The sequence below is a fragment of the Tursiops truncatus genome, chromosome 8, assembly GCF_011762595.2.
Source record: "Tursiops truncatus isolate mTurTru1 chromosome 8, mTurTru1.mat.Y, whole genome shotgun sequence".
In the NCBI taxonomy this organism is placed as follows: domain Eukaryota; kingdom Metazoa; phylum Chordata; class Mammalia; order Artiodactyla; family Delphinidae; genus Tursiops; species Tursiops truncatus.
In genome coordinates, this window is record NC_047041.1 from 54,686,667 (window position 1) to 54,700,143 (window position 13,477).

The following is a 13,477-nucleotide window of genomic DNA, read 5'->3' on the forward strand; positions in this document are numbered from 1 at the left end:
ACCTGCCCCCCTTCCCTTTCCCCATTCTCATAGAATGATAGTCATGCAGCAGGAGTTTTGTCTGTGTTGTTCCCTGCTCTATCTCCTGCACCTAGAACAGTCCCTGGCACGTAGTGTTCGGTCATTATTTGTGGAATGAATGAATGAGTCGATCATTTGTGGTCAGCTCTTTGCTGCATTTGTGGATGTTGCTTAAGTCAGAGCCCAACCCTGTTTTCTAGAGGCTTCTGGCCTTTTGGGGGAAGCAGACACAGGCAGTGACCAGAGTGTGACCTGCACTATGACAGAGGGAAGGAGGCACCTGGGCTGGGAGAAGCTGGAGCAGGTGGCATCTGATTGGCTTCAAGGAGAAGGAAGGGCCACATGGGAGGACTTGGGAAGCCTCTCAGAGAAGCCTCAGCTGAAGAAATAAAAGGTGAGTTAGAGTTAGAGAGACAAGGAGGGGACAGCATTCCGGGCAGACAACAGCAGGTGCAAAGGCACAAAGGCAGGAGAGATGGCGTCGAGTTAGAGGTGTCTGATGCTGTGCCCTGAGCCACAGGGTAGGGCCAGTGGGTGCAGCAACTGGGATGATGGACGCTGGGGTCTGGGAGGGGGTGCCTGAGGGAACAGCGGGGTCGGATGGGAGCACAGCTGGCGGGTGTGCAAATCCAAGCTCTTTCTTCTCCCAGTTCTCAAAGGCTTCCTTCCGACCTGTTGAGAGGTAAGGCTGCCACGTCTGCCAGGTGGTTGTGGCTGTCTCCTCCCTACTGCCCAACTTTCCCAGGTGAGTGCGGTCTCCCCTCTGAGCTGGTGTCTGTTTCTGCCTCTCTGTCTCTCCTGAGAGAGAACGGGCTGGGGGTCAAGGTCCGCCCAGCCAGGCCAGGCAGGGGTTGTGGTGGGGTCGTGGAGCAACCACTCCCCCTTTCTGAGCCCAATTTCTTCCTCAGACTCACAGTGGGTGGATAATAAGTGCCTTGCAGGCCTCCCTTCCTGGAAGTTTTGGGTTTTGACAGATGAAACAGGGTCAGGAAGAATGTGGCAGCTTCTCCAGTCAGGAGACACTGCCCAGTGGCCTCAGGAAGTGTGACTCATCCCAGTGTCGCTAGGGGCGGGGATCAGGGTCCCGGCTGCTACTCCTCCAGAGAAGCCTCTAGGCCCAGGCAGCCATGGGGGAGCCCAAGCCAGAGAGATGGTCTGTCACAGACTCTCTTGGTGATCCTAGCAAGTTTCTGCCTCTTCTTGGACCTTGGTCTCTTCTTCTGTGAGACAGATACAACAGTGCCTGCCCTCCTTCTGCAGAGCCTGGAGACCTACCTGCTCCTCGTCCTCGATTTGGCATGGGCTCACCTTGGACAAGTCTGTCCCCTTTCGGGGCCTCAGTCTCCCCATCTCTGTGCTGAGGGGGTTGGACTTCAGGGCTCGCCTCGGTGCCTTCTACTACTGCCCCCAAACCTCGTGCCCCCACCATGCCCAGGGTGCAGGTGCTGGGTGCGGATCTGCATGGTATCTTCGTCCAGGCTCAGAGCCACAGGGCCAGGTGCCGCGAGGGCCCTCGGCCACTCAGGATGCATTTGTGGCACCTGAGTAGGAGAGGCTCAGGGAACGGCAGCCAGTAAGGGCAAAGCCTGGAAGAGGGAAAAGAAAAGTACCAGCCTGTCGGTGGTAGAAGGTTTCCCAGGGGAGGCAGAATTCAGCCAGAGTCTTGATGGAGGAGTAGGAAGGGGCTGGAAGAAGAGAAAAGGATTTCTTTTTTCCATTTCAAGGCATTCCAGGCAGATGAAATAACATGTGCAGAAGCAGAGAGGTGTGAAATAGCATGTTGAGCTTGGCACACTGCAAGCAGCACAATATGGTTAGAAAGTTGGGAGCAAGTGGGGAGGGGTGAGAGAAGAGAGCAGAGAGTAGAGGATGTTAGGAGCAGACCATGCAGCGCCTCATGTGCTAGAGAGACATTCACAGTGTGTCCTGAAGGCAGTGGAGGCTGATTCTTTTCATCCTGTACAAAAACCTTCCTGAGGATCTGCTTGACCCAAAGCACCTTTGTAGAGGGTGCCACGGCGCACTCCCCAGACGCTGGAGCCTCCCCCCTCAGCCTGGAGCATTCACTCACCCCTCTGATGGTTGACAGCTGGCCGCTGAGACTCCCTTTCCTGCCATTGCCTTAGGAGACCCTCCTCATCTAATGTCACTCCCCTTCCCTGGCCCAGCCTGCATCCGATGACTGCTCCGTATGGAGGGTAAAGGGCTCTTCGCCTCAACTCGGCACAACCGTGAAAGGTCATTCCAGCTCCAGAGCTCCCTAGAGGTGGGCTGAGCCCTTCATGGGGTCTGCATAACAGACTAACTTGTCCCTCTGCCCAGCCCTGCTTCATTTACTCCCCAACACAGGTATTCATCTTGAGATCAATCCCCAATAAACCTCCTGCTAGCAAATATGCGTCTCAAAATCTCCTTCCGGGGCTTCCCTGGTGGTGCAGTGGTTGAGAGTCCACCTACCGATGCAGGGGACGCGGGTTCGTGCCCCGGTCTGGGAAGATCCCACGTGCCGCGGAGCGGCTGGGCCCGTGAGCCATGGCCGCTGAGCCTGCACGTCCGGAGCCTGTGCTCCGCAACGGGAGAGGCCACAACAGTGAGAGGCCCGCGTACCGCAAAAAAAAAAAAAATCTCCTTCCCCAGGAACCCCAGCTGTGACAGCCCTCACTGAGGGATGTCAGTGAAGGTGGACATCTCATCAAGGGGTCAAAGAGAGACCCTTGCTTTTGGAAGTGGCTCTGTCCAATGTGAGAATGAAATGGAGGGAACCACGGGAGTCCAGAAGTCAGTGGGGAGCTTGTGCCAGCTTAGCAGAGGAGTGAGAGGGATGGATTGGGGGAGTTACAGAATTGCCAGACAGGGGACAGACTGGGTGTGGAAGCTGCCTGGATCATCTGGGCAGAGGTCAGATCATCTGGTCAGATCATCTGGGAGCCAATTCCTGGGATGGATTTAACGGAACTCGGTTCAGTTTGGGAGTGGAGAGCATGCCTTGCCGGTAAGACATCTGGGGATTAACCAGCACCTGGCAGTTTACAAAGCATTTACTCACACCCATTAGTTTAATATGGACACCAACCAGTCAGAAGGGTCACCAGGGCCCCGGAGACCCTCTACTGGGCCAGATGTTAACCCGTTAGTTGCTGAATCATGGGGACAGTGGGTGATGTGCTGGGTGGGAGGGGCACTCGGGGGGTCTGAGGAGCAGCTATTTACCAAGCAGTAAGTTAGAATCTTCGTAGGTCAGCTGAATATCAGCCCTACTGGCTCCTCGTATAATCCTCATAGGAATCTGCTGAGGCAGATACTATAATCCCTTCTTAAAAAGAGGAAACCGGGGCTCAGTGAGGTGAATGACTTGCCAAAAGTCTGACAGCTCCTAAGCAGTAGAGCCGGAGTTGAAAACAGGTCTGTCCGACCCTGCAGCCCGTGCCTGTAATTGCTGCAGTGGGATCAGACCTGGAGATCTTGGCTCTTCAGTCAGGGTCTTTCCCCCTTGTTTACACGGCCACTTCCCGTAGTGAATTCCAGAACTTGCTTTCACAAGGCAATATCTCCTTCTAAGAAATGGTGCTGAGAACGTCCAGACCCGTGGGAGTTGTGGGGTGGAACAGGAAAGCCCAGTGCCATGCACAGGGGAATTTCCAGACCTGGGGATCCCCCAGCACCTGGTTTGGAGCCCAGGCGTGTGTGGGAAGGCTCACGGCCTCTCCAATGGATAGCGCCTCCCCAGTGGCAGAAGGAGACCTAGGGGGCCAGCTGCTCACCACCTCCAACCTGTTCCTTCCAGAGACGTGGGCTCCCTGTGAAGCAGGGAGCATCTTGTTCCTCTGGAGCATGGCTATTCATTCATTCATTTACCCATTCATTTAATATTTATTATTATTATTTATTTTTGCGGTACGCGGGCCTCTCACTGTTGTGGCCTCTCCCGTTGCGGAGCACAGGCTCCGGATGCGCAGGCTCAGCGGCCATGGCTCACGGGTCCAGCCGCTCCGTGGCATGTGGGATCTTCCCGGATCGGGGCACGAACCCGTGTCCCCTGCATCGGCAGGCGGACTCTCAACCACTGCGCCACCAGGGAAGCCCCCATTCATTTAACATTGAACAGCTATTTAGGGAGTACTTTCCATGCACCCTGTGACACCTGGGTCCTGCCTTCACCTGGGTCTAGCCTCACCTGGGATCAAGGTGGTGGGGAGATTGATGCTAAACAGGCAACGACAATCAGGTGAGACAGATGGGGAGTGTACGGGCCATTCTGTTGGTCCTCGGGTCCCCTTTACCAGCACACATGAGGCCACCATAGAGATGTTGTCAGGGGCTATTGATTAATGGATAAAGGAAGGAAAGGCTGTGGTGGGACAAAAGGAAGGACTTCCTGACTGGCCTGAGAGAAAGCCCTGCAGGCAGCATTAGAGGTGGGGTGGCATCGCCATCTTGGGAGAGCACCAGCCTCTGCCCTCAGCGTGTGAGAGCTACCCATCTAGAGGCAGGAGGCTGGACTTAGAGACGCTGGGGTCCTCCCAGATCTGGAATCTTCAGTTCTGCTGTGGCTCCACGTGGCATCCAACTGCCAAAAGGACACTTTGGTTGTTTGCTCAGCTGTGACCTAGAACACAATGAACTGACTTTCTTGCTAAATCCTCCTCCGGGAGTCTGGGAGAGGGTTGACAGAGGGAGTGGAGCGGGGAGAGGCGCCATCCACAGTGTTCTGGTCTCCTGTCCCTGAGCCCATCGTGACTTGATAGGTTTTCACTGTGCAGGTTTTGCACTGTGCATGTTTTTAAAAACATGACCGTGTGTGTGTGTGTGTGTGTGTGTGCGTGTGTTTCTTTTTCTTTTAACTTTTTAAACTTTTCTGAGAAGATGATTTTAGATCTTTATTTACTCTTCTCCCATGTCTCAATCACAGTTTCATCTTCATCTCCATGGGGCTGTGATACTCAGAAAAGAGGACGGCTTCTCTTGTAGCCTTCCACGGAAGAAGTGCCTGCATGAGGAGGGGAAGGAGCAGGAGGAAACTTTAGTGAGCACCTACTATGTGCCAGTTCTCACAGAGAGCGCTCTGCATAATATCTGTTTTTTTTTGTGGGGATGGGGGTAAGGAGGCTGAGAGATAAAATAATATGTACGAGAGGCATGTGGTTGATGATGATTATGCTAATTAATAAACGATCATTTATTATCATTTGATAGTATGATAATTATTAGGTGAAATTATTATTCGAAAAAATGACAGTTTCTTACAGTTCAACCGAATACATGTTATTCAGGCACATCTTAGGATGTTCTTGCTATAGCCTCGCGGGAATCCTCTGCAATGAAGGAATTATTCTCATTTTAAAGCTGAGGAAATCGAGACCGAGAGAGAGATCAGGTGACCCGCCAACTCCTCCCAGCAAGTCAGCAGTAGGGCGGGGCCTTGAACTCAGGTCAGTTTCCAAAGCCCTTCAGTTTCCTGACCTCAAGCCACAACCCATTTTGTCTCCTTCCCTGCAACTCATAGGGACTCAGGAGGTGGAAAGACACTGGCCTGGTGCTTGGGAATCCCGGGCTGGCAGAGGTTCTGCCCCCAAGTGCTGGGTGGCCTTGGGCATGTCCCTCCACTCTCTGGGACTCACTGTTCACATCCATAAAGTGGGAGGGGCTTGAACGCACCTGTTTCCTGCTGTGACCGCCTCTGGATGTGTGCTGTGTGCACAGAAGGCTGGTACCACGTCTGCCTCATCTGCGTTCCCCGTGCCTGGGGCGGCCCTTGGCTCAGAGCGGGCCTCAGTGAACTTCCACTGACTGTAGGGGTGGGAGGGAGCGTGCGTGGGTGCACCGTGCGTGGGCATTGCAGGCTCCAAGTGAGGGGGCAGGGGGTCCAGGGCTGCTCTTCTCGGGTAGGAGGCTGCCCTCCTGGTGACCAGGGAGAGTACTCGCTGCCCAGGCCTCAGGCAGGCCTCTAAAGGGGGAGATTCTGGGGACGCCTCTCAGCCTCACCAGGGGGCTCATATTCTGGGATGCTCCTTGAGAGAAAGCCCTGTGGCTCTTGACCTTAATTGGGCCTCCTAAAGGTGGGAGTGGGACGCTTGCTAGGGGCTGCAGTGTCTAGAAGCTTCCTCTGAACTGTCATAGTCACTTATGTCACCGAGGACTCAGCCATGCTCCCCTCCCCTAACTCCAGAGGAAGAGGACCAAGCCACGGGCATGCCCAGCAGGGAGAGCTGTCTGCCCACCCAGCTCCGAGGGCAGGAGGGAGAACGGCGCTAGCGCTGTCCATAGCCAGGCTGGGGGAAGAGAGGGAATCTGGTGGCCCCCAGGGAAAGAACTCACAGATGTTTTACACCCAGACCTGGCTTGACCTCCTCGTTCATGAACTTCAGGTGGCTCAAGCCAAGGACAGCATGCGAGCCCTCGTCTTACCAGATGACCCTCCAGCCATGGTGGCAAGGGTGACCATTTACGGAGCACTAACCGTGTGCCAAGCAAGATACTCAAGTCTTTGCTTTATTATCACATTCGATCCTCACAACAGCCCTGTAAGTTACTATTTTTATTCCCATTTTACAGCCGAGAAAACAAAAATCTTAGAGATATTATATAACTTGTCCAAGTTCAGATATCTAGTAAGTGGTAGAGCTAGGATACAAATCCAGGCTACAAGACTTGGGCTCTTAACGACTGCATTATACTAGTTCCATCCTTCCATCCATCCATCCAATCATCTAACCAGTCACCCATGTGTATCAGACAGAGTCCCAGTAGAATAGAGATTCACACTTCATTCAGGCTAATTCAAGGTGGGCTTAATAAAGAGACAGTTTATAAAGATGGGTGTGTGTGTGAAGGGAAAGCACACAGGACCCCGCAGTGCCTGAGCGTTAGGAACAGCTAGGTGGATAGTTCCTGGAGCCTGAGGGGTGAGGGAGGAGATGTTAATGGAATCTGGGGAGAGAGGACCTGACAAGAGCTCTGCCCTTTGTCAAGAGATGTGCCCGCCCATCTGAGGCACCACACAGAGAGGAGCCTGAGCAGTAAGGTCCCCAGCGGCTTCCTCCCTTCCTCTCCCTCCCCCTCCTTCTGGGCTCCCCATCAGCTGACCCAACCAGAGGCCATAGGACACTTGAGCCAGTGATGCAGTCCCTTCAGGTCGGCCTCTGGGGCCCAGAGCAGGGTGTGGAAAGGTGGAGAACAGAGCTGGAGGGACAAAGGGAGGACACTCTGCACGTCATCTATCCATCCATCCTACACGTCTCTCCTGGCACTGTGCCATGTCAGGTATGAGGCTATTATTCCGGGCAAAAGAGATGTTATTCATTCATTCACTCATTCATTCACTCATTCACCAAGTGCCCTTGGGGCCTCTGTGAGAAGCTCCATGCTGGGTGCTGGGACCCAGGGAGGAGTGCGACCCAGATCCTGCCCTTGAATTGCTCACAAGCTGCTGATAGATCGTCCTGAGATGTGACCTGGGCCGCCTGCTCCCTTGTGTGGGTCTGGGGGTTTGGGGGGATGGGTCAGGTGAGATGGAAGTAGTTTTACCGGCAGGAAATCTCTTTGCTGAATCTACTAGTTCGACCAAGTATTCTTAAGATTATACTTGTCTTTGGGGATGGGAGCTGTAGTCAGGAAATGACGGGCCCAGCTTAGGGCTGAGGGGAGGCTCAGTGCCTTGGTCTCATTAACATCACTATGTTATGATGAAGAAACCAAGTGCAGCCACATGGGAGCAAGACGCAGCCCTAGAACTTCTAGGGCTCTTGCGGTACTTGGACAGGTGGGCAGAGCCCACTTACCAAAGACCTGGCTGCTGCTCCAGCTCAGCTGTGTGCTCTTGAAGGAGTCCCTGCTTCCCTCTGGGCTGCCTGCTCAGCTATACAGAGGCTGCTGGGACCTCCAGCTCTGAGGATCGGTGAGTCTGGGAAGAGGCCACAGCTGGGCCTCCTTTCGCCTTCCCCCTGCCAACCCCAGAGCTCTGGCCAGGCCCCGCATGAATGCCTCTGTGCTTCTGTTTTTCTTCAGGACCTTGAGGTTGCTACCTCACTTCCCTGCACTCAATTACCATCCCTCCTGTTGGCCGTGACTTTATTGCATCAAAGCCCCTCCAAGGGGTGCTCAGACTTGCTGTGAAGTTCATGGTGCCGGTAGTGCTGAGCTAAGGGGTCCAGGCATTCTGGAGGCAAGCTGAGAGCCCACTCGGGTATGTGAGAGCGTGAGGAGGGGTCCACCGCTCCAATGCCTGGCTGCCTCCTGACACCTCAGTTTGTCTGACACAGGAATGCCTGATGCTCACACAGTGATGTATTCTCAGCCCTGGGGCCTCTGGCCCAGCAGGGATAGGGGTAATTTGTTTCTTACTTCCATTTCTGGTCTTTTTGTTCGCTCAATCAGTTAGTGGACTTCCAAAATAATTTCTTACCGGACTATATCTATGTATCTGCATTTAAGTCTCTGTGATATGCACGAACCTCTAGAGTGCAAGCCCCAGACAGGTGCCCCTTTTGCCCAGATCCAAGATGGGTCTTAGATCAGATGGGAATGTGGGCCCTTCAGTGGATGCCAGTGGGGAGAGATGCTGGTGACCAGACCCACCAGTGGAAATGAGAGAGCAGTGGGGGTTGCCATTGTGGAACGAAATTGACCAAGGACAGGTGGCCCTTGTCATCACCTTGTCACTATGCACCCTTACCCACCTCCAGAACTCCATCGCCCCAGGTAGGAGGGGAGGGGGAAAGCCCTCAGTTGCTGAGCGAACCCGGAACTGACCCAAGTCGTGTCCACCTGCAGCAGAAGTTACCCATGAAGGCTACATTTCTGCACCCGTGAGCAAGGCTGATGTAGCCCATCCCTCTCTCCAGCCCGAGCCTGTATCGCACAGGTTTTCTCCTCTGAAATGGGAGGAGCTCAACGCCCTTTCCAGCTAAAAGCATTATGCCCTTTTTGGAGTGGGGGCTGAAATAGAACCCCAGTTGTGCATGACACCTCCCACAACCCAGAGTTCTGTAATCTGCCCACTGGCTGCTGACGGCAACCTCCCCCTTCCCCCTCTGCCCCCTCCCACAGCCGCTAAACTGGTAGTAGGCGACTCCTTGGAGTATATATTCTTGGCAATGAGTATGTGAGACTGTGGGCTTGACTGTGAGCGTAAGAGTGTGAGCGAGGCTTGTGTGTGAGAATGTGTGCCCACATGAGAAACTTCCTCCAAGCGAACAAGTCAGAGAACATTGAAAGAAGACTCATCAAGTACCGCTGGCCCGTCAGCCTCCGAGTCGAGGTGTGTGTTTCAGATGAGGACCCAGTGTTTACACTGGAGTTAGCCAAGAGACCCCAGCCCTATTTTTTTTCAGGGTCCATCAGCATCTTGGGGCCAGGGGCCCCTTAGGCTAAAAGGTTATGGGGAGGCTAATATCAAGGACCATGGAGATATTCTGGGTCACCCAAAGCAAACATGAGCCCTTGCTCAGACCTCACAGAAAGACCATCACTGGTTAGTTCCATGCAGAGGACCAGGCCTCTGGCAGGAAACGGTTAGGGGAGGTCCAGGTAATGGAAACTGGAGGAAAGAATGAACGAAACTCTCTGGGATGAGACAAGTCACTTGGTCCTTCATGTACAACTCAGTTCCTCTTCGCCATCATGCTAGCAGGTTAGATTATTATCCCCACTTTATAGAGGAGAAAACAATTGCCCTGAGAGGGGGAATGACTTGCCCAAGGTCACGCAGCCAGTAAAAATCTCCACCCAATCATGTTGGCCCCGTTGTTCCCTCAAGCACAACAGAACTTCTACCTGGGGAAGTGGAGAGGAAAGGGGCAGGCCTGGGCTTTCCCCAAGGATGGAGCAGGTGGTCAACATGACTTCGAGATTTGAAGGGCCTGGTTTAGGGGAGCCTGACTAGGTGGGAGTTGGAAGCACACAGAGGCTTTGGAGTCAGTGTCTGCATCCTCCTGGCTGGTAATCTTGGGCTGGTCATTTCACTTCCCCGAGTCTCAGTTTTCTCACCTTTAAAATGGGGGTAATGATACCCTCTACCTTCTTCATCAGGTTGTTGTGAGGGTTAAAAGAGATAGAGTGAGGGAAGAATTTAGGCCTGACCAATACTCATCTGTGACTGTCATCACTGGTGTTGGGATGCAGGTCCCCTAGGGTTGGCATGAGGGTGTCACATCTGGGGAGAGCAAAGGGGAGGATGTCCCCAGGGAAGAGAGGGCAGTGACCAAAGTTACTCTGTGTCAGGAACAACACATGGGGAATTCTTTGTTCTCATTCTTTCCCCATGAAGGCTATTCCCACTTCTACACCTCTAATAACCTTGAAGCTTCAGATAAACAGTGGAATTGTTGGGAGAATTGCCTGGCCCTTCAGATTTTTCATCTTGAATCATCACGTTCTACTCCATACCCCTCCTCCACAACGCTGGCCATGAGAGATCTTATTAGTTGGAGCAGCAGGATGGCTCCTACTGAACCTGGGGATTGGGAGGGTGCTGGGGAGAGGGGAGGACGGAGGGAGAAGCAGGATTGCATCTGCTTCTCGCAGGAGGTGGGGCCCAGCCTCCAGGCGGGTGAACTTCAGTAGGACCAATCTCGTGCTTACAGAGGCACTGGTGCATGCTTCACTGCCCCTTATCTTTTTCCTGCTTCGTCCTGGTGCAGTCTAGCGCACACACCACGCCACTGACCATGCTCTCCACCAAGTCCCTTGCAAACTCCTTGTCAGATTCAGTGGACACCTCTCACTTGGTCTTGACCGGCTGGCCCTCTTAGTGTCTTGGGTGCTCTAGACACGCCCTCCTTCTTCAGATACCCACTTGATGCCAATGATTGGCTCCCCTCCCCTAGCTGCTGCTTCCCTCTTCTCTAGGCTCTGCCTTCTCAGTCGCTTCTGAGGGCTCTCCTTTCAAGGCTCCCCTGCCGTGACCGTGTCCGGAGACAGGTCCAAGCCCTTCCCACTCTACATGCTGTCCACCTTCCCTTCTCTGACTCCTCCCAGATCTCCCTCTCCACCTGCAGTGGCAATCTCCCCCAGTTCAAAATGAACATTGATCTAGAAATTAGTTTTCACCTATAAGGTTGACACATTTTGAAAAATATTGATGATATCCAATGTTGATGAGAGTTGCTGGCAATGTAAGCTGGCATAGCCTTTCTGGACCCCAACTGACAGACTGACAGACTCTATCAGACTATAAAATACACTATCTTGGCGTAGTGGACCCAGCGACTCACCTCTTGGAATCTACCCCAGAGAAACACCAGCACATGTGCACAAAGAGGACGGCACAAAGCTATTCATTACAGGATTGTTAATAACAGTGAAAAATTGGAGGAAAGTGTGCAAGAATAGGAGATGCTACATTCATTCTATGCAACACCATGCAGCAACAGGGGCATGCCACCCTGTAAACTTGGACTTACAGTGTGGTCCAAGAGAGGGAGGCCTGAGCATGTGCTCCCCTGGGCTGTCCTGAATTCCAAGTGACCAGGAGACTAAATTAAGAGCCAGTGAGCTAAGAGGCCCGGGAGGGTAGAGGACTGGGCAGGGGGCTAGACGGGGAACAAGGCAGAGGCTGCGATTCTACGAGCACCACAAGCCAGGGTGGAGCCAGATGAGCCAGCTACACCAGTGGGGGCGTGGCCCCGGCTAGAGACCTCCCTTGAGGAACCCAGCCTCGTCCTGGAGAAGCAGGTGGTGCTGACAGCAACTGCCTCTTCCAGGTAATCCTGTGCTTGCCTGGTTGCTCACATTAAGGTCCCCTTTACACACTCATAGCTGAGAGGCAGGTGGAGGTGGAAGCTACCTGAGGAATGGAACGTTTTCATACAAGGCAGACCGAATATTACCAAAAGAGACTGTTTAAATGATCAGATCAGACCGAGCTTGAAACCACGTTAGACGACATTATGCAAGTTTTTCCTGCTGACCCAGGCAGGAGTGGTTAGGGAGGAAAGTCAGATTAGTAACAAACAAAATAATTATAGCTTCCTTGTGAAAGTGCAGAGTGAGCTGAATTTTGTGACCTTGATGCGTCTGGACTTTTTTCTTCTCAGTTTCTTCTGCCTGGCGCTCTCCCTCCCCTCTCCTCCTGGATGGCTCCTACTCACCTCTCAATTTGCCCTGATAGCCCTCCTCGGGGAGCTGCCCTTGGACGCCCCCACCGGCTTCCACACCCCAGAGTTTCCCTTTACCACAGCATTTAGCGCACCGTGTTGTCAGACTGTGAGCTCTGGGGAGCAGAGGCCTCTGCTAATCATCAACGTACCCCGAGGACCTAGCACGGTACTTCTTAGCGCATGGCAGGTGCTAGGTTAATGCTTGTTGAATAAATGAGGGACTAAATGAATGAATGAGGGTGAGGTGCTGCCTTTATAGAAGACCTGGAAACCCTGTGACCTTGGGCTACACATTTCCCACCTGGTGCCTCTGTTTTCCACCTGCAAAGAGGCAGGGGTGGGCTTCTCTCTGAGATTCCCACCCACCCAGTCCTCCTGCAGACCCCAAGACGGACGGGACGGATGGGGCGGGACCTCTGTCCTCTCTGCCCGCTGAGAAATCCCAGACCAGAGAACCCGGTCTGTGCAACCTCCCTGCCCACTGCCAGCTCAGCCTTTGCAAAATTCTGCTGCTTCCTCTTTCCAGACGTGGCTCATGTCTGGCTCCGTCCCCACGCCCTCCTTCTGGAGGGACCCTGACTGCTTCCGGATGGGGGCCGTCCCTGCCTCTTTCCGGAAGTCCAGCAGGCTGAGCCCTAGCTGAGGAGCTGCCCAAGGCCTCTCCCTGCCTCCATAGCCCGGGGGTGGGAAGAATCCTTCTTCCCTCCTCTCTTTCTCTGTATGCCATTCTCGCCTCTATCGCCATGTCCCTCTCTCCTTTCTCTCTGTGTGGCTGTTTTTTGGTTTCTCTGCCTCTGGCTTTGTCTTTTTCCTCCCTCTGCCTTTCTCCCTCTGCTTGCTCTTTGCATCTGTGTTTCCCTCTCTGTCCTTCTCTCCTTGTTTTTTCTGTGTTCTTCTCTCCCGTTTCCTCTCTCCGGACCCCTTTCCCATCCTAGAGGCCCCCTTCCCTTCCACAGGCCTTAGCCTCCTTAACCCGGCTGAGGGGTAGTCTCGGTTTTTCCCAAAGCCCTGGCCAGCCTGAATTCCCACGCTGTCCCTCTGTCAGGCAGGCGCCCCAACACAATCAGGGGAGCATGTTGGACTCGCAGCGTCCTAGCATGGCCTTCCTGAGGGGGCGGGGGTGGAGACCGTGACCCATGGCCAGGGCTGCCTGGGCCTTTTCCAGCCTGGAGGTACCTCACCCCAACCCTGTGTGAGCCTGCAGAGACTGCTTTCCTCTGCTAGCTTCCTCCTGCAGAGCCTGCCGGGAGCTGGGCTATTAGATCTCAGGGCTGCTTCAATTGAGAGGAATTAGACCGCAGGACCCAGCTAGAGGGATGTAAGAACCCGAGAACAAATATGAGGCTGGAATGTGAAACCTG

At 53.8% G+C, this 13,477-nt stretch overlaps 1 long non-coding RNA gene across 1 annotated transcript; it reads left to right on the forward strand.

Annotated features, from left to right (window-relative positions):
• The first annotated feature begins 314 nt into the window (after positions 1–314).
• On the forward strand, positions 315–5,174 carry LOC109552315 (uncharacterized). The gene is made up of 3 exons (XR_002179103.3): positions 315–415; positions 672–766; positions 4,931–5,174. It is a non-coding gene; the product is annotated as an uncharacterized lncRNA (long non-coding RNA).
• Positions 5,175–13,477: the final 8,303 nt, after the last annotated feature.